At 33.9% G+C, this 27,201-nt stretch overlaps 1 pseudogene; it reads left to right on the top strand.

The window, feature by feature from the left end:
• Nucleotides 1–2,266: 2,266 nt before the first annotated feature.
• LOC128241095 (saccharopine dehydrogenase-like oxidoreductase) lies at nucleotides 2,267–23,540 on the top strand (annotated as a pseudogene).
• Nucleotides 23,541–27,201: the final 3,661 nt, after the last annotated feature.

The following is a 27,201-nucleotide window of genomic DNA, read 5'->3' as shown; positions in this document are numbered from 1 at the left end:
CTTCAATTTAAGCATGGATATATAGTAAAGACAACACTCCTCATAGTAACGTGCAATTATTCGAAGACCAAAAAGAAAACTATTGTATTCATCCCGTAACTTAATACTATCACAAAATAATTTTTTTAGACTAGTAAGAGTAATTCATCATTTGAGCATTTCCAAAAATTAGGTCAGGTCTATATTTGAACCCCTTGAAGCAAATGATAAGGTTGTAGTGACTTTGACATTGAGAATTAAAAACTGAGAAATGCATTTTAGAATTTAAAAAATACCTCACGGAAACATGTTCATTTGTTGTAGGTCGAGTGTCCGTGTATCTCAATATCTGATTTAGTTATTATTTAACACTAAATTTTGAGTACAAAACAATGAATTACTTAAATCACACATAAATAATTATTGCCTTCGACGCTGTGAAACTGTTGTTGTTTACTGAAGACTATAATCCATTGACTATGACACTGATTTTCAATCAAAAATGTGTATTTTACATTTACGAAAACTGAAAGTATCCTGCAAGGTGCAAATTAATAACGGAAATAAATAACAACGGTGCGTCCTGCAAAATATTCCCGACAAAAAAGACTGTCAACAAATATCGGCTGTTTTGCGGTTACCCGGACCTGATTTTGTCCTGACACGAGGAAAGTTTGCTCGCGGGGAATGAAAGCATGGTAATACTTTCAAAAAAGGGCGAAGTCGACATTGCAGGTTTAAATTTTAAGTAAAAAAAACGTCAGAAAATAGAGGAAATTCAGAAGTAAAAAAAATAATAATATGTGCGGGCGCAAAAAAAAAGGTTTTTTTTTTTTTTTCGTTTTTCGAATTTTAGGTGCGGCAAATGCGACGAACAAATGATCAATTTGTTATGGCCTTAGGTAAAATAAGTGAGCATCTTTACATTCATAAGCCATAATTTTAAAAAGGTTCTCAACTTATACTTTGAGGTACAATATTAGCAACCCGTATATTCTTATAAAATTTTCAATCAAAAGTCATAATTTGAAAAAAAGCTTCCTCAACCTATATGTTGATATTAGCTACAATTATATTCTAATAATACCTTCTATCAAATGTTATACTGTAATTTAAATGTTATCAACCCATATTTTAAGGTACACTATTGACTACCTGTATATATAATGATATTTGCAATCCAAACTGACACCGTAATTCAAAAGCTTTTTGATCCTTTACCTTGAGTTATAATATTAGCTACCTGAGTATTCAAATAATATGGGCAATCAAAAGTCGTAATTTAAAAGCTTTCTTAATCTATATAGTTTGCGGTACGCATGTATATTTTTTTATAAAGCCGAAGATAATTGCTAGTATATACATGTAATAAGTCACATGATAATTATGATGTAAGTGGAAAACACCGAGTCCCAGTTTTCTGTGGCTAAAAATATAATGGAGGCACCCATGTGTGACAAGTATTTAATTTAATATAAATGTTAAATGTACAATAAGTAAGTGTTTCAATAAAGTGTATCTTATTAGGTTTATTGAAGATGGATGCACACTTGTGTATAAACATGTTAATATTATTCGTTTGTTATTATGAATAACCGAAACATATTAAAAACATGCCCAAACCCTGATAATAGCAATTCAGAATAGCAGAAGACCTGATTGATATCAACCATTTGGCTTATAAGAGTTATTTTTCGGTATCTAATTAGTTTAATTGTAAATGTTGATATTATTCGTTTGTTATTATGAATAACATAAACACCCTTTTAATCTTTAAAAACCAAAATGGACATGGGCGCTTTTGAATTTTAAACCTTAATGATACAGCGTTATGACAGCGCAGAACGATTTATAAGCTGTATATTTTGAAGGTTGATTCTTGATAATTTAAAAATCAAAACAATATCTAGCCAATAGTTTGATCTTTCATTGACATTCACGGCTTTAATAGAGTATATTACAAAAGTCATCGTGAAACGTGAGTAAAATAAGTCTTTTATAAGCTAATTCAGTCAATTTGATGAAACACAGCAAGGGGAATAACTGTTGTAATGTGACGCAGAATACGGAGAGAAGTTACCGGTCCAAACGAATACATTTTTTAATTGCAACTCAATATGAAGTTAACCGTAAAGTCACCGTACTGAAACTAGAGGCAGTTGATAATATATCAGTTGTCTACGGTTCAAATAGTGAAACTGATTAGATTGTTTTAATATTTCCAGTTGTTGCTTATTTATTTTTTTCACAAACATGTTTATTGCTTTTATTCTTCTTAGATCAAAGGATGTGGAGGGACGAACAGACAAAACAATCACCGGTTGTTCAGTATTTTCCAAACTATAACGATAGAAGAACAGAGGTAAATGCATGGTTTTTGTGCTCTGTTTGATTAACGAGGCCCTATTATGCTTATTTCGGAAGCTTTTCTTTCGAGTTCGGTCTGTACCCAACGTTCAATCACTTGCTCCCAGCCGTGCGGTTTATTCTGCGTCCTTGAATAACCAATCATTACTGGCGTTTGTTTTTTGCGTCTCGAAGGGGCTGTGATTTCCTCAATGTTACTAAGCGTTTCCAAGTTTTCTCCTCTCAGACTCCTTCTCCTCTCGGTGGATTTTCTGCGTTAATTACGAAGGACCAGTTTGGCCCATTGCGGGTAATAATCGAATAGTTGGATAGTTTTGTTGTGTGTACTGGGATACAAGTGTCCTGGGATTGCATAACTAAGCGGTCACTTTGGTTAGCTACTTAAAGTTAAATTTTGATTTTAATTTTAATAACCCTTGAAATGTTCTATCCGACAGTTTGACCTAAAATGAGATATTTATACTTTTGAGATAGATTGATGTATAGTTATGCAACTACTTTTATTAATCTATTAGCCATATTTTTAATATATATTGAAATATTGATTAGGAATCAAAGGCTGTGTCAACATTTTCCATTTTCAGTTGGTGGTGAAACCTCACTGCTCAATGTATAATGTATGCAGACGTGCTCTTAAAGACAAAGGGATTGTAAATATACATATTTAACTACTGCACACATGTATAGCCAAGATACAACGACTAAAGCCCCGGTCAGACTGTTTTGACTGGGTCATTCAGTATGCATGATAAGGCTATGGCCTCTTTGATACCAATTGTATGTCATATTAAATGTCCCAAGCTAACGACGATCAATCAAACATTCACAAAGTCAGGCCATAGCATATAATTGTGTCGTTTGGTTCTGTTTGGTTTTTTTTCTATATTATGGGGTTTACAATCAGTTCGACATTTAACTGAAACCGTTGATTTAGCTTTGACAGTAATTTTGAAAATATAACGTTTGCTTTATGTCACTTAATGTACATTTTTGCATGTTTTTGCAGGCATTTGTGCATGTTTTTTTGCAGGAGATCTGAATTCTGTTGAACTGTTCATTTTATTTGGAAGCTGGGCCCGATATTAGGTTTAAAGCATATCGAATTTTGGTTTCAATAAAAAATATTGATTGCTGATAATTTCCATAAAATTCAAAACGCTGCATGTATAATGTCTCCAATAATAATGCATAGTAAAGTATGGAGACATAAATATGCTAAAACAAATAGAAATAGAAAAGTTTCATACTTTTATGTATTTGCTTTATATCAAGAAAGACTAGCCTTTGTGAGGTTTATTTGTCATGTTCATCTGACAGCTGTTGTTTCCACTTTAAAACTTGTTAAGAAATTCATACTCACTATACATGTTTATCATCCATTCAGGGTCTGACCGGCAATGTGACAACCCTGCAAAGTGCCCTGCATGGTTTTGCCCACGCAGCCGAGCTTAAACCACTGCGGAAATCTCTCTACCCAAACCGTCTGCCAAGGAGCAAATACCCGCTAAAAACTAGGTGAGGTCTCAACTAATAATGTTACATGTTGGCACAGGAGTGCTTCAGGTTTTATTGAAAAATATCACCCTTTTCATTTTGACATTCATTTGAAAGCCAAGGTGAATGTAAATGTAAATTAAACCCCATTTTTGCGACTGTCATTGGATGAACATGTCTTAATTTAAACTCGAGCTTGGCAGTTTTTGTCAACTAGCTCTCCTGTATGAAAAACAGAATTTGTCTGCAAAAGCAATTTACCAGTGTCAAGGGGAAAAGCATATTACGACCTGCGTCAGTTTGATTTTTTTGTCTGAGCTACAAGGTGGCGGCAATAAGTTACAGCTAAGACAGCGTCTGAAAATTAAAATACCAGGCAAGTTCCTGCTAAAAAATAGGTGAGATCTCCATGTTGGCATAGGAGTGCTTAAGGCTCAATTGACCATTATCACGATTTATAGCTTGCACACCTTACACACAGGGAGGTGCACATATTATATAATATTTACTACCTACCAGGTAAAAAAAATAATCCAAAATATCTATTTTTCCCAAATTTTTGCACCAATCTTGCAGCTCAGACACAAAATACTCACTGGAGCTGTTGAAGTTTCAGAAAACATGTATCCCTCTAAGATTAAATCTTTCAGGCTTTTGCAAATTTTGTCAACTCAAAGAATGACGACAATTATTGAATGATTGTGTCAAACTGAGAAACTGTACATTCCAATAAATTTTCGTTTCATTGTCAGCCCATATGTTAATATGGACCCATATTAAACTAATTCTTTAATCCAGCCCTAGTCTACAAAATGAGGTTAAACTTGGACACACCTTAATTTTTTTTATGATATATGCTTTTAAAATACATGTGCATTTATTAACAGGATGGCTGGTTTCATGCCAGATATTCAGAAATGGTGTCTGATAATCCCACAGATATTCGTGAACAGAAACGTCAGATACAACTATGAAGCTAATCTGCAAAGACCGGTATGATGATGCTTTACTGTTCGAGATGTAATCTTAGTAACTTTGTACTTCATTCTTCACACAGTTGTTCAGGACCATTAAACAATTAGGTAACTCCATATCCTTCTTTATACAAATTATGGTTACTGAATGACCTAAGATCTTAAGTTAGATTTTTAGGGCACATCAATTTCTGTTTAAGTTTTAGAGCAATTTTGGTTTTTAACTTAAAACTTATATGTACCCTTATTCAATTGACTTAGTTTTTTACCCAAATGTTTACTGTCATCAATGAATTAGGTAAGATAACTGTTTACCTAAACATAATTCATTTTCCTTGATGGACTAAGAAAGTTTGGTTAAAGTTTAAGGGCAAGTAGGGATTTTAACATTAGATCACAAATACCGTTCAGTCAATGAGCTTCATACATCACACAGTTGTTTAAGGCCATCACACAATTAGGTTTTATTACTCCATATTATCCTTTATATAAATTTTGACCCTTGATTGACTAAGAAAAAATGGTAAATATTAAAGGGCAACTTTTGGTTTCAACTGAGATCTTAAATACTGTTCATCCAATGGTCTTCATACATCACACAGTTGTTTAAGTCCATCACATAATTAGATTACATCAATCCATGTTATAATAAAAACAATGGACATAGAAAGTTTTGTGAAAGTTTTAGGGCAATTTGAGATTTTTAATAAGTTCTCAAATACTATTTAATCCATGGACTTCATACTTAACACAGTTGTTCAAGGCTATCACACAATTAGGTTACTTTACTCTATATAATCCTAAAAATAAATTTTGTCCTTTGATTCGGTTAAGGTGTTAAGGCATTTTGGGGTTTTAAATAAGATCTCAAATACTGTTCATTATATGGATTTCATACTTCATACAGATTTCCAAGGCTTTCACACAATAAGGTTGCATAACTCTTTATGAACATAAAGGCCCAAAAGGTTTTTTTAATGATTGTCAGGTAAAAGTTGAAATAGCATTGCAAAAACTGGGTGTAAGTTAATGACCATTCAAAATATCCACATGGAATTTTGTATTGACTTACCAGTGATAATCTGCACATGTGTAGCAGGCCCACAATTCTTGCTTCTTTATGTGGCAAATTATGCCCCTTTCATAAGGAAGAAAAGACACTCTTCATGGTTCGCTGCGGTGACATCAAGCTATATCCATTCAAAGTATTAAAAAAAAATGTAAAGGATAGTTGGCTGTATAAAATGAGAGACTTGTTTATACCTATTGCTAATAAAATATTTTGTATTCTTTGAAAATAAATAATAAGTTTTAGTATTTGTATATATGCCTGTTTATGGAACGTTTTTATGGGCTTGTTCTTAGAACAGGACATATTATAGCTTCCCCTGCATTCATAGACGGGGGACATATTATAGTTTCACCTGCATTCATAGAATGGGACATATTATAATTTCACCTGCATTTAAAGAATGGATTGCATAATAGATTCACCTGGATTTCAAGAATGGGACATAATATAGTTTTACCTCGATCGATAGAATGGGAAATATTATAGTTTCACTTGGATTCATAGAACGGGAAACATTATAGTTTCACCTGGATTCATAGAATGGGAAATCTTATAGCTTCACCGGGTTCCTAGAACAGGACAAATAATAATTTCACATGAATTTATAGAATGGGACATATTTGAGTTTAACCTGCATTCATAGAACGGGACATATAAAAGTATCAACTGGATTCATAGAACATTACATTTACTTTCACCTACATTCATGGAACGGGACATATTAAAGTTCCACATGGATTAATAAAACGGGACATATTATAGTTTCACCTGCATTCATAGAACAGGACATATAAAAGTTATACCTGGATTTAATGAACTGGACATATACTAGTTTTACCTTATAGTTTCACCTGCATTCATATAACAGGACATATAATAGTTTTAATTGGAATCAAAGAACGGGACATATTTTAGTTTCACCTGGATTCATAGAACGGGACAATGATAAAAGTTATAAATATATTTAAAGAACGGGACATAAAATAATTTTACCTGGATTCATAGAACTGAACATATTATAGTTTTACCTGGATTCATAGAACGGGATATATAATAGTTTTACCTGGATTCATAGAACGGGATATATAATAATTTTACCTGGATTCATAGAACTGAACATATTATAGTTTTACCTGGATTCATAAAACGGGACATATTATTGTTTCACATGGATTCATAGAAGGGGACATGTAATAGTTTTACCTGGATTCATAAAACGGGACATATTACAGTTTTACCTGGATTCATAGAAAGGGACAAATTATAGGTTTACCTGGATTCATAAAATGGGACATATTAAAGTTTTACTTGGATTCATAGAACGGGACATATTGGTTTTACCTTGATACACAGAACGGGACATATTATAGTTTTACCTGGATTCATAGATTGGGACATGTAATAGTTTTACCTGGATTCATAGATTGGGACATGTAATAGTTTCACCTTGATTCATAGGGCGGGAAGAATAATCATTTCACCTGGATTCATAGAACGGGACATATTACAGTTTTACCTTTACACGTAGAACGAGACACACTATAGTTTTACCTGGATTCATAGAACGGGACATATAAAAGTTATACCTGGATTTATAGAAAGGAGCATTTAATAATTTTACCTGGATTCACAGAACGGGATATGTTATAGGTTTACTTGGATTCCTAAAATTTGACATATTATAGTTTTACTTGGATTCATAGAACGGGCGTTATAATAGTTTTACCTTGATTCAAAGAACAGGACGAATTATAGTATTACATGGATAAATAGAACGGGACAATTATGAAAGTTATACCTGAATGTATAGAACGGGGCATATACTAATTTCACATGGATTCATAGAACGAGATATAAATAGTTTTATCTGGATTCATAGAACTGGAAATATAATAGTTTTACCTGAATTCATAGAACGGGAAATATAACAGTTTTACCTAGATTCATATAACGGGACATAGTATAGTTGTGCCATGATTCATAGGGTTTCCGGACAATTCGGCACCAAACGAATTCGGCATACATACCTTTTTGCCACTAAGTTAATTCGGCACCGCCAATTTGGCACCATCCGACTGGATACCAAGATAATTCGGCACCGTTTTATTTTATTTTTTGCTCATGTATTTAAGCATAAAGGGTTTAAATGTTTTTCAAGAAAAATAGTTATGCCCCGAAATATTTATGGAGCTACTTTATTTTTATTTTGTTTTCAATCTTTATTTCTGTATTCATTGTCATTGATATACAGTACCGTATTCTTAATTTTAAGTACTGGTGCAAACATTTAAAAGCATTTAAATCCGTTTTTATGTTATACTGAATTCAAAAGGAATGTTCGAGCTAACAAACAATATACGTGACATAATAAAAATGTTAACATTAAACTTTTATGCTGAAACTGACGTTGTTAAAAAAATATAAAAAAAACATATGAAAGTATTTTGCAAAAAATAAATAAAGATGCTATGGTATAATACCCAATTTAATGTGATTTTGATAAAAATGAACTCGTTAAAGTTGAATTTAAACGTATATTCATTTACACGGAAAGGAATATAATTATTATTAAAACTAAAATCATTTTATTGACAAATTGCTTTCTTATTCCGTATGCATAGAATACTTAAATCGAATATCTTCATGAACTACTAAAAACATAATTAAAATAAACAGACGACTTTAAATTTATTACAGAGTTATTTGTTGTATGATGAGATTATTATCTGTAAAAACGCATGTCATAGTGTGTCGGCATGTGTCTCGTTAATCAAGCCTTTCCGTTCAACCCCTTGTGTGAAAATTAATAATAATCTTTAACATAACATTGTTTATTGATAACCATATGGTTTAATTGAGTAGACGGGGGTCGCGTGGCGACTTTCTGATTGATTTTTGTGTGCGTATATTCACATATAATGTCCAAAAAGTCAGTTTGATTTTCAGTTATAGTTGTAGAATATTTCTATTTAACTGTTAAACGTTCTGATTAGCTGTTGAAAATCTGTATTGGATTAAACAATGATCGACGATTTGTGCATAAAGTGTCGCCGTCTTGTGAGGCAAAAGGGAAGGACATGTATATCATGTGGGAAAAAAACATCATGAACAGTGCCTTGTAGGTAAAATCTTTCTTTTTATATATATATAATGAAAGTTAGTTGCTTTCTAATTATTATATTGTTGCATAAAAACTTCCAATGGGTATTTTGTTAGTATAATAAGTGATTGTTTTAGTTTACGTGCTTGTTATTCATGTGTATTCTTTTCTGCATACACATATGTTGTACTACTATAGAAATACATAAAATTAATTATGTTTCATCCGCCTTTAACTACAGATGGAGCTGAGACATGTTCTTTTGTGTGCGGGCCATGCGAAGAATATATTCCGGAAAGGGAATCATGTATAAATGCCGACGATATCATTGACGAACCCTCGAATCCAGTGGAGGTGCGGTTCAAAGTCTTAGAGACCGGCACGGAGCGGGGAGGAAAAAAACTCGTGTCTTCAGACGGTCTCTCCTACACTCAGAAGGTAAACAATGTACACATATTAATTAGCTGATGATACTTAATACATTATTCAAATTGCGTACTCACGAGGTACTTGTATTCGCAGTAATTTGCAGTTTTACGTTATTGTGCCATTGCTGCAGCGTGAGGCCGAGACTGTTGGACGACAAATACAACTTGTGTTCGAGCACATCTTATCCCGCCATAACCGGACAGTGTACATGGAATAAGACGTGAAGCTGCAAGACCTATGGACTTCTTTTGACGACGGGGAAATTAGCGCTTCAGCCTTTCTTAAGTCAATTGGGGCAATGTATCTACCCATTTAAAAAAGCACAGCGGAGTATCACTCTTTATGAACTAGCAACATTCAAAGTACATTAAAATTGTCACAAAAACAAACAAGTGAACTTTAACTAATAAACCAAATTGAACGTGTATTTTTATCTATGTTTTGTTTTTAGACAAAAGCTATATATTAAATAATTTGTTTTAAAATAAGAAAATATGCAATAATTTTGAATACTACAAAATAGCATTTCAGTATACCTCCTAGGTTTTAAACAGCCAAATGTTCGCTTACATCTGTTCTAATTCTCTAAAAATCCAAACCAATGGGAGATATCGAAATGGAGAAAATAGGCTTAACATTGTTTCATGTTTTTACCCATTCATTTCAGATCCATTTGATGTTACGATATAGCTACACGAAGGAGCTTACGCCTCGAGGGAAGATCAGCTCAAGATCCAATCTTTGCAAATTTTCATGTGTATTCAATTATGAACTAAAAATTGTATTTGCAAATAACTATTGACGACAATTTATGAATTGCTTTTAAATTTTGAATTACATTTTTGAAAATGAACGTTTCTTGTAATCATTACTTACGCACAGCGCACGCATTTTACTGACTTTATTTATAGTTCAAAAAATAAGAAGCAAAATATCCTCCAATAAACAATGTATGAGTATGCTGTTAAAATAAGAACCGCTGAAATAAATTTAGAAGTAAAGAAAGATATAGAAAACACAACAAAATACACTGTATAACAAAAAAAAACAGATATTCATAATCTGTTATAACTGAAAAAAAACGATACATGATACCCATATTGGATGATCGAATCTTTTTTGAAAGGTAGTTTAATTGAAATAAACGAACCATATAACGAATTAAAATGAGAAAAAATGAGTTAAAGATAATTTGAATTATGTGCCGAATGGACTATGCTTTATGGTGCCGAGTCGACTTGGTGCCGAATGTGTTGGTGCCGAATTGACTATGATCGAATTTTTTTTGAAAGGTAGTTTAATTGAACTAAACGAACCATATAACGAATTCAAATGAGAAAAAATGAGTAAAAGATAATTTGAATTATGTGCCGAATCGACTATGCTTTATGGTGCCGAGTCGACTGGGTGCCGAATGTGTTGGTGCCGAATTGACTATGCCGAATTCGTTTGGTGCCAAATTGCCCAGTTACCATTCATAGAACGGGACATAGTATAGTTTTACCTAGATTCATAGAACGGGACATATAATAGTTTTACCTGGATTCATAGAACGGGATATATAATAGTTGTTTACTGGACACATAGAACGGGTCCTATTATAGTTTCACCTCTATTGATAGAACGGGGCATATCATAGTTTCAACTGCTTTCAAAGAACAGGACATATTAAATATTCAACTGCATTCCTAGAACGGGAAATATTATAGTTTCACATGCATTCATAGGACGGGACACATAACAGTTTCACCTGGAACCATAGAACGGGACATATAATAGTTATACCTGGATTTATAGAAAGGAGCATTTAATTATTTTACCTGGATTCATAGAACGGGATATATTACAGGTTTACCTGGATTTATAAAATGTGACATATTATAATTTTACTTGGATTCAGAGAACGGGACATGTTATAGTTTTACCTGGATTCAAGAACAGGACAAATTATAGTTTTACTTGGATTTATAGAACGGGACAATTATGAAAGTTATACCTGGATTCATAGAACGGGACATATAAAAGTTATACCTGGATTCATAGAACGGGATATATATATAATACTTTTATCTGGATTCATAGAACGGGAAATATAACAATTTTACCTATTTTCATAGAACGGGACAGAGTAAAGTTTTACCTGGATTCATAGAACGGGACATACTAGAGTTTCACCTGGATTCATAGAACGGGACATATAATAGTTTTACCTGGACTCATAGAACGGAACATATTATAGTTTCACCTTTATTGATAGAACGGGGCATATTATAGTTTCAACTGCTTTCAAAGAACGGGACATATTAAATTTTCAACTGCATTCTTAGAACGGGAAATATTATAGTTTCACATGCAATCATAGGACGGGACATATAACAGTTTTACCAGATTCATAGAAAGGGATATATTATTGTTTTGCCTGGATTAATAGAACGGGGCGTATTATAGTTTTACCTGGATTCTTTAAATACGACATATTATAGTTTCACCTGCATTTATACAACGGCAAATATAATTGTTTAACCTAAATTCATAGTACAGGACATATAATAGTTTTACCTGAATTTATAAAACCGGACATATCATTGTTTACATGGATTCATAGACCGGGCATATACTAGTTTCACCTGGATTCCTTGAATGGGACATATTAAAGTTTCACCTGGATTTAAAGAATTGGACATAATTTCACCTACAGTTAAAGAACGGGACATATTATAGTTTCACCTGCATTCATATAACGGGATATATTTAGTTTACCTGGATTTAAAGAATGGGACACATTATAGTTTCACCTGCATTCAAAGAACGGGACATATTATAGTTCCACCAGCATTAATATAACGGGACATATTATACATTCACCTGCATTCATAGACCGGGACAAATTATAGATTCACCTGCATTCATAGATTGGTACATATTATAGGTTCACCTGGGTTCAAAGAACGGGCCATATTATAGTTCCCCCAGCATTCATAGAATGGGGCATATTTTAGATCAAACTGGATTTAAAGAATGGGACATGTTATTGTTTCACGTGCATTAATAGAACGGGACATATTTCAGTTACACCTGCATTCATAAAACAGGACATGTAATAGTTATGCCTCCCCCATTCATTGGGATACATATTTTTTGTCCTGTCCGTCAGTCAGTCCGTCAGTCCATCAGACCATCAGTCCGTCAGTCAGCCACTGCGTCACACTTTGTTTCCGCTAAATAAGTATAGAACAATCAGATCAGGGAACTTCATTCTTGGTATGCTAATTGGTCAGACAGATAGATGACCCCAATTGTTTTTTTGGGTCATTAGGAATAAGATCATGGTCTCCGTGACCTTGAGGTGAAGAAACAGTTTCTGCTAAATATCCTTCAGGTCCAGGAACTTCATATTTGTTATGTCAGTCAGTCCGTCAGTCTTATTGTAACACTTTGTTTCCGCTCTATAACTGCAGAACGCTTGCACCCATGAGCTTAATACTTGGTATGGTAGTCGGTCATAACTAGTAAATGATCCACTTTTGATTTTGAGATCAGTATGTCAAAGGTCAAGGTTGACGTGACCTTGAGGAGAAGAACAGCTACCGCTCAGTAATTAAAGAATTCTTGCAACTAAGAACTTAATACTTGGCATACAAGTTGGTCATGTAGATGATCCCTTGATTTTGTGATGAGTAGGTCAAAGGTCAATGTCATGATGACCTTGAGCTTAAAATGGTTTTTGATAATGAATGAATAACACTTGCGCTTAATCCAATGCAAACTTTGTTGCAAACATTTTCCAAGATTAATCAACAACAATTTTTTCTCTTTATTATTTAATACGGGTGAATAAACCAAACTTCACTGTTGGTTCGTGTCCAGTCCAAAATGACAAATTTCATGTCTATCATTTATTATATTCACCTACGATCACACAATAGGGGAGACAAGCGCTTTTTCAAAAAAGCAATCTCTAGATTATAAACCGTAAAGTGAATTTGAGTGGCAGATAAGAAATATGATCTCAATGTAAATAGTTGTTCCTCTCTAGTACATAATAAACAGCCCAGAAAGTTGGATGGGTTTAATATTTTGTTTAAAATAGGAAGTTGAACTTCCTGAAGAAATAGTTTACATTTGATCAGTTTTATGGATGCACATGACATCCTAGTCAATTAATAAAGGTTTTGATTTGAAGTACCTGGTTGTTCGACACTTAAAAACTGCGTTTAAAACAAACAAGCAATGGATAGTGATAGTGAGAGCCTGTTTTCACTGCGGCTGTCCCGGGTGATGGGGGATATTGGGGTCAATAGCTTGGTGATTGATAGGAGCAGAAGAACACAACTGAGGTTAGAGAATGTGTACAATGTTGATTACTTCTTGAGGGATGTAAACAGTACTACATACATATTTGGCAGTCAGAGTGAAGGCACAACAACGCCTGGGATGGAATCTGATACTGACTACTTGTTTTGTGATAACAATCAACATGTGGCTCTTAACTCGGGAGACTGGCAGGGTGGAAAACCAAATCTTCTGGTGTTAAAGAATGAGCTCACTCCTCCTCAGCACTGCTACCTACAGAGACATAGAGGTGACTGTCCACTACCAGAAGTACAAGAAGGTCCTAATGATGTGCGAGATGTGGAAGGAAAAATAGTATTGGCAAATACAAGAGTTGAAGACCAGGACTGGGTACAGCAACAAAGTGAATCTGGTGAAATCATAAGACATGGTCCATCAATGTCATATAATGAAAAGCTGGACATAGTCGATGGATATCATTGTAGCAAGCTACCTGAAGAATGCAAGTTCATGTTCCACAGACCACGCCCGGGACACTGGCCAAGACCTGAGACTTTGGTCAGTGCCAGGGAAACTGGAGTATTCCTAGTACCACAAGGCTACACAGAGAGTCCATCTAAACAATCAATGTGTAGATCTAAAGCATTAATGATCCCTTCAAAGTTACCAAGTTACCCTTATTCAAAATGGCAGTGGAGGTTTTCAACTTCGTTAATGGAACGGTTATTAATGTTTGATTTTAACACTGTTCAAGTGAAGGTTTATACACTGACAAAAAATATTGAGAAAAAAATGTTTCAAACCTATGTTTGGTGACAGATTCAGCACATTTCATATTAAAACAGAAATGTTATATACAATAGAAAACTATCATACAGAAGAATGGAGGAAAAACAAGATTGTGAAATGTGTGTGTCTACTTTTGACGACACTTAAAAGATGGTTTAAACAAAAATACTGCCCCAATTTCACAATATCTGGAGTTAATTTGTTTGTGGGAAAGTTGCATAATTGGGATCTTCCAAACATATGCAGCATTATTTCACATCTCATCAACACAAAACTGCAGTGTTTGTTTTGCACTCATATGGACAATATTGATGTGAGATTGCTTCAATGCTCAAATCTTGAAAATGTATCAAATCTGAATGTAAGCACAAGAGCCCAGACCTGTAGTGTTGTTCTACATGATTTGATGTATACAAACATAAATTCACTGGCATAAAATTTAAGTATATTGATAACTGGGTGTTCGGTTGAATGAATTGAAAGCTTCTTGATTACTTTACAGAGTATATCAGATTCCCCACGTGTCCTTGAACAGGAAGTAGCATCTCTGCTGACCCCATTTTTGTGTGGCACCTTTGCTTCAATCCTGGCTTCAAGGTGCATCTACCTGGAACAATCGGTTACACTGGATATCTTCAACTGGTACCAGCTGTCACTGGACTCTGACCTTATGTCCAGTAGGTTGAAATTTGCCTCCATGTTGTACTGCAGTGGGCAGTATGAAGAAGCAGCAGAAGTACTGACTTACCAGCAGTGTGTCAGTTCTGTGGACATGAGGGAAGGAAATGCCTGGAACCAAGCCCTGAGTTTAGAGACAAGTTGATATTCAACTCACATACAGAGATAATGACGAAATACACAATGGTGTGTATAGCTTTCACAAAAGGAGAAAAAAACTGTATTCCAAAACATCTTAGAATTGAAAAACTGAGAAGTATAGACGGTGGAAATAGATTGTCTAATGAGATGTGGAAGAACAATGTAGTCACTGACTGTGTCCCATTCCTTTACTACTGACAGTATCTCACCTTCATGGAGATAAACCGACTCCAGAGAGCACAAGCAGCCTTACAAAACCTAATGGAGTACACAAGAGGGACAAAGGAGGGTCACATTGAAACCGCCCTCAACATGCTTGGTCACTGCTATGATCTTCAGAACCGGCCTTTCCTGGCATTTCTGTGCTACAAAAGATCATTGGAATACTATGACAGAGACAATGTCTCTATCTGGCATGCAGTCAGGATAATAGAACAGTTTTAACAAAGGTGATATCTACTTTGACACAGCCTTAAACATTCTTGGACACAGGACCTGAATGTTATTTGCTTCATTACATGCAAGACCTTACTTGGATGTGCTACAGCAGATCATTGACGATAATTATGAAAGACAATATTTCTATCTGGCATGGAGCTTAATCACCAAATAAGTTTTCACATTATTATTTTCTACCTTTAAACACGTTTTTGCATTGCCTTTACATTTCTATTTTACTACTCTATATAAATTTACCTTTGTTGAATGTTTATTTGTATATGTGTTTTAATTGCAAGAAATCAGATTAAATAAGATAACAAATCATTGTGGCATATCGTGGCATATCATTCACTTATTCAAAGAAAGAGTTAAGACTTCTTTGAACAAGTTCTCATTGAAAATACTCAAACCACTAGTAAGCATTGTCATGTTTAAATTGACTTGATTATGTTTTGGACCAAATATTGTTTTCCCTGTTATAAATTTTAAGTCATTATTTTACTCTATGATATCGAAATTGCAGAAAAAAATACAGATATAGCATATAAAGTATTTACATTTAAGTGGGGAGAAAACTATATATACATTGATTTCTTTTAATATAGAAGAGAAACAAATTTCTGTATGATTTGTCAATGAATACAAAATGTGCCATGAATAGAATTGTTGCAAAATAGCATTACTCAATCCTGTAAAAGTAATAGTATAACATCAAAAAGACTAAACATTGCGTAAGTTAATGTCACAGCAATGTAAAGTGACATAATTGTAATGTAATCTAGCCTGTATTTGTATTTAATCTTGGTGTAAGATTGTACATTTTTCCATAGATCCAGATTATATTACATTGTTTTCAAACAGAGGGTTTTTTTGTGTGTTTTTTTCAAAAACAAATGCCATGCATTTAAACATGAGGTTTGATTCATACAGCGATATACTAAAATAAAAATACATTTATTTGTTCTAAATTGCATTAAAGAATTCATGATCGAATATTTGCATTGTTGAAAAGAATTGGTCAAACTCCACCTTGAATAAAGCATCTAATGTAAAAATAAAAAATAAATTCTAACATAATTCTCATTTAAAGGCCTAGTTTTAAGAATGTTTGTCATGATAATCCCCTGCTGTGCATATCCTGCTAATTGCACTGTTGTCACAGTAGCATGTATTTATTTATTGCCTCAGGGCCATTTATGGTCCATTTCTATCTTAAAATATCCCAAACAGCACAGCAGGATGTGAGACGTACAAAGTTCATGTTAATAATTGCAACATACTTAGTAAAGCAATGATCAAGTACATTAATTTGTAGATCAACTTGTTTGAATGACCTTGGTAACTGTGACCATTGATTAATATGAAATGATATCTGGGTAAACCCACTATGAAGGCCTCAACAAGATCATATCAGTGAAACCATAAAATCAGCGAGTCAATACCAATCTATCAGTGCATGGTAATAATATTTGGAGTTTTCGCTGTAAAAATGTTTAAGTCAATGTATTTTTTTACAAACATTTCAGCAAATTATTCATTATTTACATCGAAATCAAGCAAATATTAAAATGAGGAAGTCTTTGCGCGGGTGGTAGTCAAACATTGGTTTCCGCCCAGTTACTTCAGCTAGAATTGATGAAAAAGTATTAAAGAAAGTTTATATGTAGCATATGTGAATAGTAAGCATGGGATTGCTTTTGATTGGGTTGGAGTCAATATATATGCAAAAAGCTGAAGCTGCAAGGTTACTAGAAATACAAAAATATGATTTCAGACCATTAATTATGTAAGAATGGACGTATGGCGATGACAGTTGGTGTGTAGGCAGCTTTTGTGAAAGGCACTGTTTCACAGATTTGCACCAAAAAAGTTTTTTTCTGTAACGAATCTTAGTACATTTATCTAATAGAATGTACGCTTTGATGTCATAATTGTAAAGAAGAACCAAAATGTAAAAAAAAGGTTGTGTCCGAGACCGGGTTCGAACCCGCGTCGCCAAAATTGAAGTCCAACGTCTTCCTGAGTGAGCTATCAAGGCTTTCACTATATAGGTGACATAATTAAGCTATAAACCTACCTCGGTAATATCACGTGATAACACCGACACGCCAATCACGCATAAGGAATGAATTCTACCTGGTAGACATACCCAGTAATCTTTTTTAATGGAAAAATACGAAATAACTGCTAAACTTAAATTGTAAACTATGTGGTACTTCAATTAGTAAGTTTCAATGTATTGTACACATCGGTGATAAGTTTATGTCATTATTTGACAGTTTTATTTTTTTTTTCGCTATTTTATCATCTGTGAGACAATCCATTTAAGCGCTGTGGTGACCATTAAAAAGGAGTTTCATAAGGGCGTTTTATCTTCACCCGTGGGCAATATAAGCATTTCTAGCATGGTTAAATTATGGGATCTACTTATCAGAGGTGGGAGAAACCTTATGTAAAGAGCTAGCTCGAAATTGCTTGTGTAAATGGTTCTGAGTAAAGGTCACTTTGACTAAAATAGAAAGTTTGTTTATGCCCAATAGTGCTTGATAGCTTGGGATTTCTTTTGAAAGGTTGAGGTTAAGGTAAAGGTTACAGTTACTAAAAATAGAACAATAGTTTCCGCCCAATAACTTAAATATCATAAGACGAAAGTTCGTATGCAGGTAGCTTATGTGATGCGCTAGCTTAGAACTACTTCTGAGGGGTTAGATCAAGTTAAAGGTCACTGTACCTAAAAATAAAAAACAGTTTTTTACACAAAAACGTAAGTAAGAATCGATTGGAAGTGGTGAATGTTGATGTGTACGTTTCTTACACGAGGGGCAAGCTTTGGACTGATTTTGTGGTGGGTGGAGTCAAGGTCAATGTCCCTGTTTCTTAAACAGTTAATAATATCGTTTCCTGCGAATAGTGTGTAATTAGCTTGTGTGAACAGTAAGCTTGAGATTGCTTTTGAGATGAATGAAGTAAAGGTAACTGTATTTTAAAAAAAGGAAAAATGGTTTGCGCACAACAACTTCAGGTTTAACTATCCATACACGATATAAAATGTTTCATTTCTCATATCCCATATTAAAAATCTGGTTTCGTCGCGGCATTTCTAGTTCGTTATGTTGCTTTTATAATTAAGCACTGTTACATGATTTCTCCTTTGAACTGTCTGAGATACATTGTTTTTGGCATTAACTTTTCTTTTTATTTATACACGAAATAAAATCATGAACATATTACAACATTATGTTAGAAGACCAAATGAGATGTCATGATTGAAAAGATACTAAATTTTATTATCATTTTAATGTTAACGTTTGGATTCTTACTGGGTATCATCAAGGAATCTATTCTTCTAAAAAGGTAATAATAATGATTGTATATGTTGATTGCTTTTTTAGATTATACGTTTCTGCAGCGGAAAATAGTATTGTTTAGTGTTTATTTGCACATTAGCAGTACTTTTGACCTAATTAGGCTGATGATAAAATGAATCGCACGCTCGTCATCGTATAAAACACATTATTTTCAACTAGTCTCAAAACATGTTAATTCAATCGCCAAAGGCTCGTTTATTAATCCCCCGCTACGGAGTGGGGAGGGGATTATAGGAATGCACTTTGTCCTTCTGTCAGTCCGTCCGTCTGTCTGTCCGCCTGGCTGTAACATTTCGTGGCCAGGCTATTACTTACTTATGAATTGATGGATAACTAAATTACTTAGTACAAATGTTGTCCTTATTGCAACGATGTGCATTGACCTTGAACCGGTTCCATACCTCAAAGGTCAAGGTCACATGAGACATGTTAAGGTCAGAGTACACATGCTCGTGTCCGCGGTATAACTTACTTATGCATTAATGGATTACCATATTACTTGGTACAAATGTTGTCCTTATTGAGACGTTGTGCAGTGGCCTTGACCCGGTCTAACCTCCAAGGTCAAGGTCACACGAGACAATTATATGTCAGAGTACACATGCTCGTGTCCGCGCTTTAACTTAATTATGCCTTGATGGATTACCATATTACTTGGTACAAATGTTGTCCTCATTGAGACAATGTGCAGTGACCTTGACCCGCGTCCATACCTCAAAGGTCAAGGTTACATGAGAAATTATAAGTTCAGAGTACACATGCTTATATCCGCGCTATAACTTTTGCATTGATGGATTACCATATTACTTGGTACAAATGTTGTCCTTATTTAAACGATGTGCAGTGACCTTGATCCGGGTCCATGCGTCAAAAGTCAAGGTCACATCTGACATTTAAAGGTCATATTACACATGCTAGAGTCCAGGCTTTTTACATTTAGCAGTGTAGAAATGTAAATTCTTACTTGATTTATTGACCTTATACATTTCATGTACTTTTAGCAGCAAGAACTGAATATCATCCAAGAACTCGAACCAATAGCAATTTGTGCCAATTATCCATCATGAAGCTTCGGGTCCATATAATGACAATGCTAAATAGTGAATAAGATATAAATGTTAACTGAAAGTGTTAAACAAGTTGCACAAATTGATACTTAGTGCACTCTACCAAGCATTATCATTATGTGCAACAAGTTTAATGTTTAAAAACAAAACAATGGACACAAATGATAATATATTTATAACATGTGTTTTCTCTTCAAAAGCAGTAAAACAATGTTATGATGTCTCACAATATATATGTATCACTTTATTGAAAGTGATAAGTTAAGGCTTGCTATTTCATCGATGTTTTATATCAATGACTCATTTTCCTTCTTTTTTAGCCAAAATAACCTTGACATTGATCTAACCTACAGAACACACAATATGAAAAACTTAAACAAATAACCTTTTACAATATGTTCAAATATCCAAGAATATTTAGGTTACCGATCAAACAACTTGTACTTCCTATATTCCTACTCTTGACAAGTGGTTGTGTATAACTTTGGTCAGATTCGACGTACCAGTCAGGTTGCTAGAAAAACAAAATATACTTAAAAACAACGGCGGGGGATAAAGCCGTCCTTCAGACTGCCTTGTTCAAAAATTGCTTGAGCTCGTTTAATGAATGTGTAAATTTTATGACAACTCATAACAGATCCTATGTTTACATTAAGGGTAAACTGTTCATATTTTCTAGTTTGAAGTAGCAGCTTATGCCTGTGTTCCGAATTTCTTCTATCTGGCGGTCACCCTGCTGTTTGGACTCATCGTCGGCATCTTGGCAAATTTTAACTCTTGACGAGCTCTCATTTTAAAAGTAAGTAGAATTTAGCTATGTGGGGCATTGTGAAGCATGGCGTAAAGTTGCAACTTTGTGTGGGAATAGCTCAAATTAGGCATGAATGAATAGAGAAGTTGGCGATTTCTATTTAGAAGTTGGCGATTTCTATTTTACACATTTCTTGAAATACTTGTTTTGGGTAGATATTTAGCAATTCAGTTCATAGCAGCTTGTGTGTTTTAAAGGGAAAGAGTTGATATGTGGTCTTAGAATAGAACCTAAATTTAAAACAAATGAAATTGCAGAATGGCACTAGTTCTAGGCTCAACTTTCGCAGGTGTTTAAAGTCTGATTTTGCGAGGACAATGTGTCATTAAATGAGGTTGTATTTAAAATCCTTCAGATCCTCATTCCGCCCATTCGTAAGAATTAAGATTCAAATTATGTCATCAGGTTATGACATAATCTTGGTGCCGTTGGAATTGTTGTGAAAAATCTAAAATTAGACTTTATAATGCAACTTTATTCCCATGTTGCCAGAGACATATGCAAATGTATAGCAAAGCCCTTGCCCGAATTTCGCAAAAATCTTAAGCGTAACTAACTTAAGTATATCTTATTTAATTTAGCGGAATACATACTAAAATATAAGTTTATTAAGCAAAAAGTAGTTTATCTTATTTTATATCACAATTATTACTTCCTTTAAAAGACTCGAAATTCGTTAAAAAAACAAAATAGTGTGCTCAGCTTGATTCTGTTATTAGGGACTTAAGATGTTTTGAAAAATTGGGCCCTTATCCCCAGCTTTCATAACTATATGAGTCACATCCCTGTATTTACTGAAAGAAAAATGCTTGGTAAATCAGCTGTATCTATGTCCTATCCTATGTATGTATTGATAGTGCTCATGTAAAAGTATATTATAATTGTGGCTGCTCATGAAATAATTAATTTCCTTTCCACAGTATTCACACATATTTACGTTTGGTGTGTTCAAACAAGGAGGACCTTCCAAGAAACAGCTAAAGTGTGATATGAGTAGACAATGAGGGGTATGACCATTTCAGTAAAATAGTTATACAAACAAAGGGTTATAATGAATATCACTATATCCTAAAATATTTCCTTACCTATTTGTATAAGGAGGGCAGAAAAATAATGGTTGAATTTAAATCGATTATAAAATCCATCCATTATGGTTATAGAGGTTAAAGGTTTAGGCCTAAATTCCATCTAAATAAATCAGAGCTTGCCTAAATATAAGTTTATTAATAAATTGTTGAGATGGACTACCTTTTAAAAAGGCTACCTGAACCTGTTTTTAAGCTTGGTCGGATAACATGACATTATTCATTGATGATTATGATGATGATTATGATGATGATGATGATCTGTTTCATTTCTGTTGGTAAAAATGTACATGTAGTAAATCTGTCAGGTAAGTTAGTTAGCATGGGACACCAGAGATGTTTCCCTTCTTTGTACAGTCTGTCTCTGGCATTTATCTTCAATTTAATTTAGTGAAAAAATATCACACCATTATTGATCAACATTTAACACCGATCCTTGAACAGTTTTCAAAGACTGATTAATGTTGTATTGTTGTGAGGGTCAATTTTGAATGTAGAATATGACCTCACATTAATCGTAGCTTTCTTGTCTGTCATGATTATCAATATATAAGGCTCATAGAGTTTGACTTATATCAGAAGGACCACGGCTGTAACTTCATGAGAATGTGCAGCAATGACCCTTATTCTGGATGATCTGGTTGTCGAAAGTTAATACATTGACTATTAAAATAAGATTGATAGACAAGAAGTGTTATCTCCCTGATGTTCTCTTGTAATAAAAAACTGATTGGTGATTCCCCGACAGATGGAGACAGGAACATTTAGCGTCACAGTGGTCGGCAAGGGTTGGAAGGAAAAGCTTCCTGATGCCGACACAGAGCATGACACAGCCCCCGACACACAGATGATTGTGCGGGTGTCGGGCCCGGAAGCGGGATATGTTGCCACGCCAATTGTCATGGTTCAGTGCGCCTGTACTCTGCTGAAGGAAATCTCCCAAGACAAATTTAGGTACGTTAAAGCTGCATTCTTACTACCAAATAAGCAGTACCACAATTTATGCAACTGTTTAAATATATTACAAATGATGAATATTTGTGCCTTATAGCTATTAAATATACGGTTGCAATCTTGTTTTCAATTAAGGGGGAACTCAAAACATTTGGTTGTATTTTTTAATAGTTTATTATAAGGCAAAGCGACCAACCTTTTGTAAAGCAATGAACGTCAAGCACTATTGTAAAATTTATTGAAACTTTGTAACTTCTATGCATACTATTCATCCTTATATAGATTCTAATAGAAGCCATTAAGACCTTATAACAGATTAGTATGTTATGTATTTTAAATATCTTTCAGGGGTGGTGTGTACACAACAGCCATGCTTTTCCGAGAAACAAGCCTGATTGAACGACTCATCAAAAACAACATCAAGTTTGAAGTCGTGAAAGAACAATTCCCTCTGTGAACAATAGCTGGTCCTAAATTACCATTCCTTGGTGAACAATAGATGGGCCCAAATTCCTGTCCATATGTGAACAATAGCTGGGACCTCACTATCAAAACTAGCTTTATCTTTGCCATCTAATGTCATTTGCCACGACATTATGTCATGTGAGACTTTTGTATGTAATCGTCTTTTTATACAAATTATGACATGCCTTTGTAAAAAAAACAATAAAGAGTATGTTTATATTACTAAAGTAAAATACTTGAGGCTCTTCGGATTCATAAGTCATAATTTTAAAGCTTTCTCAACCTATGATTTGAGGTACAATAAAAGGTACCTGTATACTATACTATACATAATATATAAATGCTAATATATATAATATTAACTACAAGTTTATTCTAGTAATTTTTGCAATCACACCGTAATTCAAAAGCTTTCTGATCATTTACCTTGAGTTATGACATTAGCTACCCGTGTATTCAAACAATATGGGCAATCAAAAGTCGTAATTTAAAAGCTTTCTTAATCTATATAGTATGCGGTACGCTATTTTCTACATGTATATTTTTGATAAACCCAAAGATAATTGCTAGTATCATAAATTAAGTCACATGATAATTATGATGTAAGTGGAAAACACCGAGTCACAGTTCTGTGGCTAAAAATAGAATGAAGGCACCCATGTGTGACAAGTACTTAAGTTATAGATATTAGATGTACATTTTAGTAGGGGTTTCAATAATTTGTATCTTATTAGGTCTATTGAAGATTGGATGCACACTTGTGTACTAACATGGTAACATTATTCGTTTATAATTATGAATAACATAAACATATCTAATAAAATCCCCAAAACTGATACAAGTAATTCAGCATAGCAGAATACCTGATATTTATCAACCACCTGGCTTACTATAATTATTATTCGGTATTATAATTACTAGATGTACACAAAAAATACATAGTGTAGAAACGATTACATTTTTTTCCTTGTATAATGAACGAACATTATTTGTTGTAATTCTTTGCATTGAACATTGCTTCCTTATTTGCATATGTATTCGTTTTGTTTTTACTGTATATGACTTTCTATATAACGATTGTTCTTACTTTTACATTTATTAGCTAAACTTATTATTTCCAACTGTTAATGAAGTATCGCTTTAAAGAATATAATAGAAAACAGTTCTTATTGTTTTTGAGTTAATGAATTTTAATATTTTTAGGTTGGAATCTGAGTTGATCATGACTTGAAAAATATTGAAGCTTGTTGAACATTATTAGATCACCTGAGCACAAAGTGTCAGTGTGCAGGCAATTGAACGAAGTCTTGTCAGTGTGCAGGCAATTGAACGAAGTCCTGTCAGTGTGCAGGCAACTGAAAATAATCCTATCAGTGTGCAGGTATCTGTACCAAGTGCTGTCAGTGTGCAGTCAATTATCAAGTCCTGTCAGTGTGCAGGCAACTGAATAAAGTCCTGTCAGTGTGCAGGTATGAGAATAAAATTTTGTCAGTGTGCAGGCAATCATCAACTCCTGTCAGTGTGCAGGCAACTGATCAAAATCCTGTCAGTGTGCAGTCAATCGACAAGTCATGTCAGTGTGCAGGAAAATGTAACAAGATGTGTCAGTGTGCAGGCAACTGTTCTGTCAGTGATTATCCAGGCAACATGTTTGACCAGTATGTTTTTCAATATTCTTTGAGAACAAATATCAAGTTATATTGATTACAAAGGTTAAACTCTTTTACTCAGGTGAGCGATTTAGGGCCATGATGGCTCTCTTGACAAAGGTATTGACATATGTAACTTGGATTCACATGCAATGCAAATTTTCACATACTCGCCAAATACAACGTATTCGATATTACAAGCCTTGAAGACAAACAAATGATTTCCGATAATACTCGATCTTATAATCCCTTCCAGCTACTCAAAAAATGTCAAATAACTCTGACTAAAATACTTGTCGAGTTATGACCCTTAATCAGCTGATAAATAGAAAATTGGACTCGTTATAGTTTATTTATTACTGCATTGCCTTTGCTTTAATATGGATTATTCTTGGTTGCGAATCATGCAAGGGAGACCATGGAGCAACTTACAAGACACCTATCTCTAACTGAAAAACATGTCGAGTTATTCCTCTTGATCAACTTAACGAACATAAAATCATTGTCAACTGCTTGCGATACTCTTGTCTATACCCTTTAGTATAACATTGTTTTATTGCTTTATTAAACATTGTCGCATGGAGTTATTCCTTTTTACAGGTTGCAAGAGAGACGAAAGCTTTAAAATGTAGGGAACGTCATCCACCATCTTAAAATGAGGGAATTTTCGAAACTGCTTGGGCTTAGCAGGTTTTCTAATATAATATATTTTCCCACCTTTTTAAAAATATAATTCTTTACACCGTTTTCAAACACGTGTACGTAATATTTCAATTTTAAATGTAAACCTTTCAAAACTTTGTCGACTCAAATGGACACCTTTTTAAGCTGTATATTTTAGAAGTTTACTTGTAATCATGGGATATAAGTGGAATCAAACAAATAACTAGCCAATTGTTTTATCTTTCATTGCCATTCACGGTTTATATAGAGTGTATTACCAAAGTCATCGTGAAATGTAAGTAAGAAACTCGTTTACATGATAATTAAGTCGATTTCATCTAACATAGCAAGGGAAATAAGGGATGTAACGTGACGCATAATACGGAGAGGAGTTATTGGTTTAAACTTGTTTAATACATATGATTTGTTTCAAAAATAAAAGTCAAGATGAAGTTAACCGTACTCAAACTAGAGGCAGTTAATAAAAACAAATTTTCTACGGTTAAAATAGAATATGTTTTTTCTGATCTTTATAATTTTGCTTATTTGTTTGCTAAAAACTGTTTAGTTGCTTCAATTCCTTTAAAATCAGACGAGGGGGGGTGGCAAAATGACAAAAAAAAATCGATCGCTTATTACATATTAATTTTTTCAAAAATACAAAAGAAGATGAACAGTGGTAGATACAAAGTTTTTGTACTCTGTTTAATTAACGAGGCCCCATAATGCTTATTTCGTATTTTTTTTATATTCTTTCAAGTTCGTTTTCTACCCAACGTTCGATCACTTGCTCCCAGCCGTGCGGGTTGTCCTGCGTCCGTGAATGACCAATCCTGTTTGACGTAGGGTTTTAATGTCTCGATTGGGCTTTCATTTCCTAAACGTTACTAAGCGTTTCAAATTTGTCTCTTTTCGGACATCTGTCCTCTCGCTGAACTTTCTGCGTTTATCACGAACGTCAAGTTTGGCCTTTTGTGGGTAATAGTCGAATAGTTTATTTGATATTGGTGTCCTGGGATTGCATTAATTAGTGCATACTTTGGTTTGCTACTTACAGGAAACATTTAAGCATATCCCCGCCACATAATAATTGAAAGGCTCTATCTAACAGTTTGACCAAAATGAGATACTTTTGTTTTTGCGGTGGATTTATATAAAGTTATGCAACAACTTTAAAAGATCTTAGGTACAATTTTAATATTTATTGAAATATTGATTAGAGATCAAAGGCTGTGTCCACGTTTTCATTTTTCAGATGATTGTGTAGCCTTTATGCTTTCATGTATAATGTATGCTAATAAGATAAAGGAATTGTAAATAAACAAGACCCGGGTGATGGTTGAATGTTAAATATTTAACTACTGTGCACATGTATAGCAAAC

The sequence above is a fragment of the Mya arenaria genome, chromosome 7 (genome assembly GCF_026914265.1).
Source record: "Mya arenaria isolate MELC-2E11 chromosome 7, ASM2691426v1".
NCBI classification, from domain to species: Eukaryota; Metazoa; Mollusca; class Bivalvia; order Myida; family Myidae; genus Mya; species Mya arenaria.
This window is presented reverse-complemented; position numbering and strand designations above follow the sequence as displayed.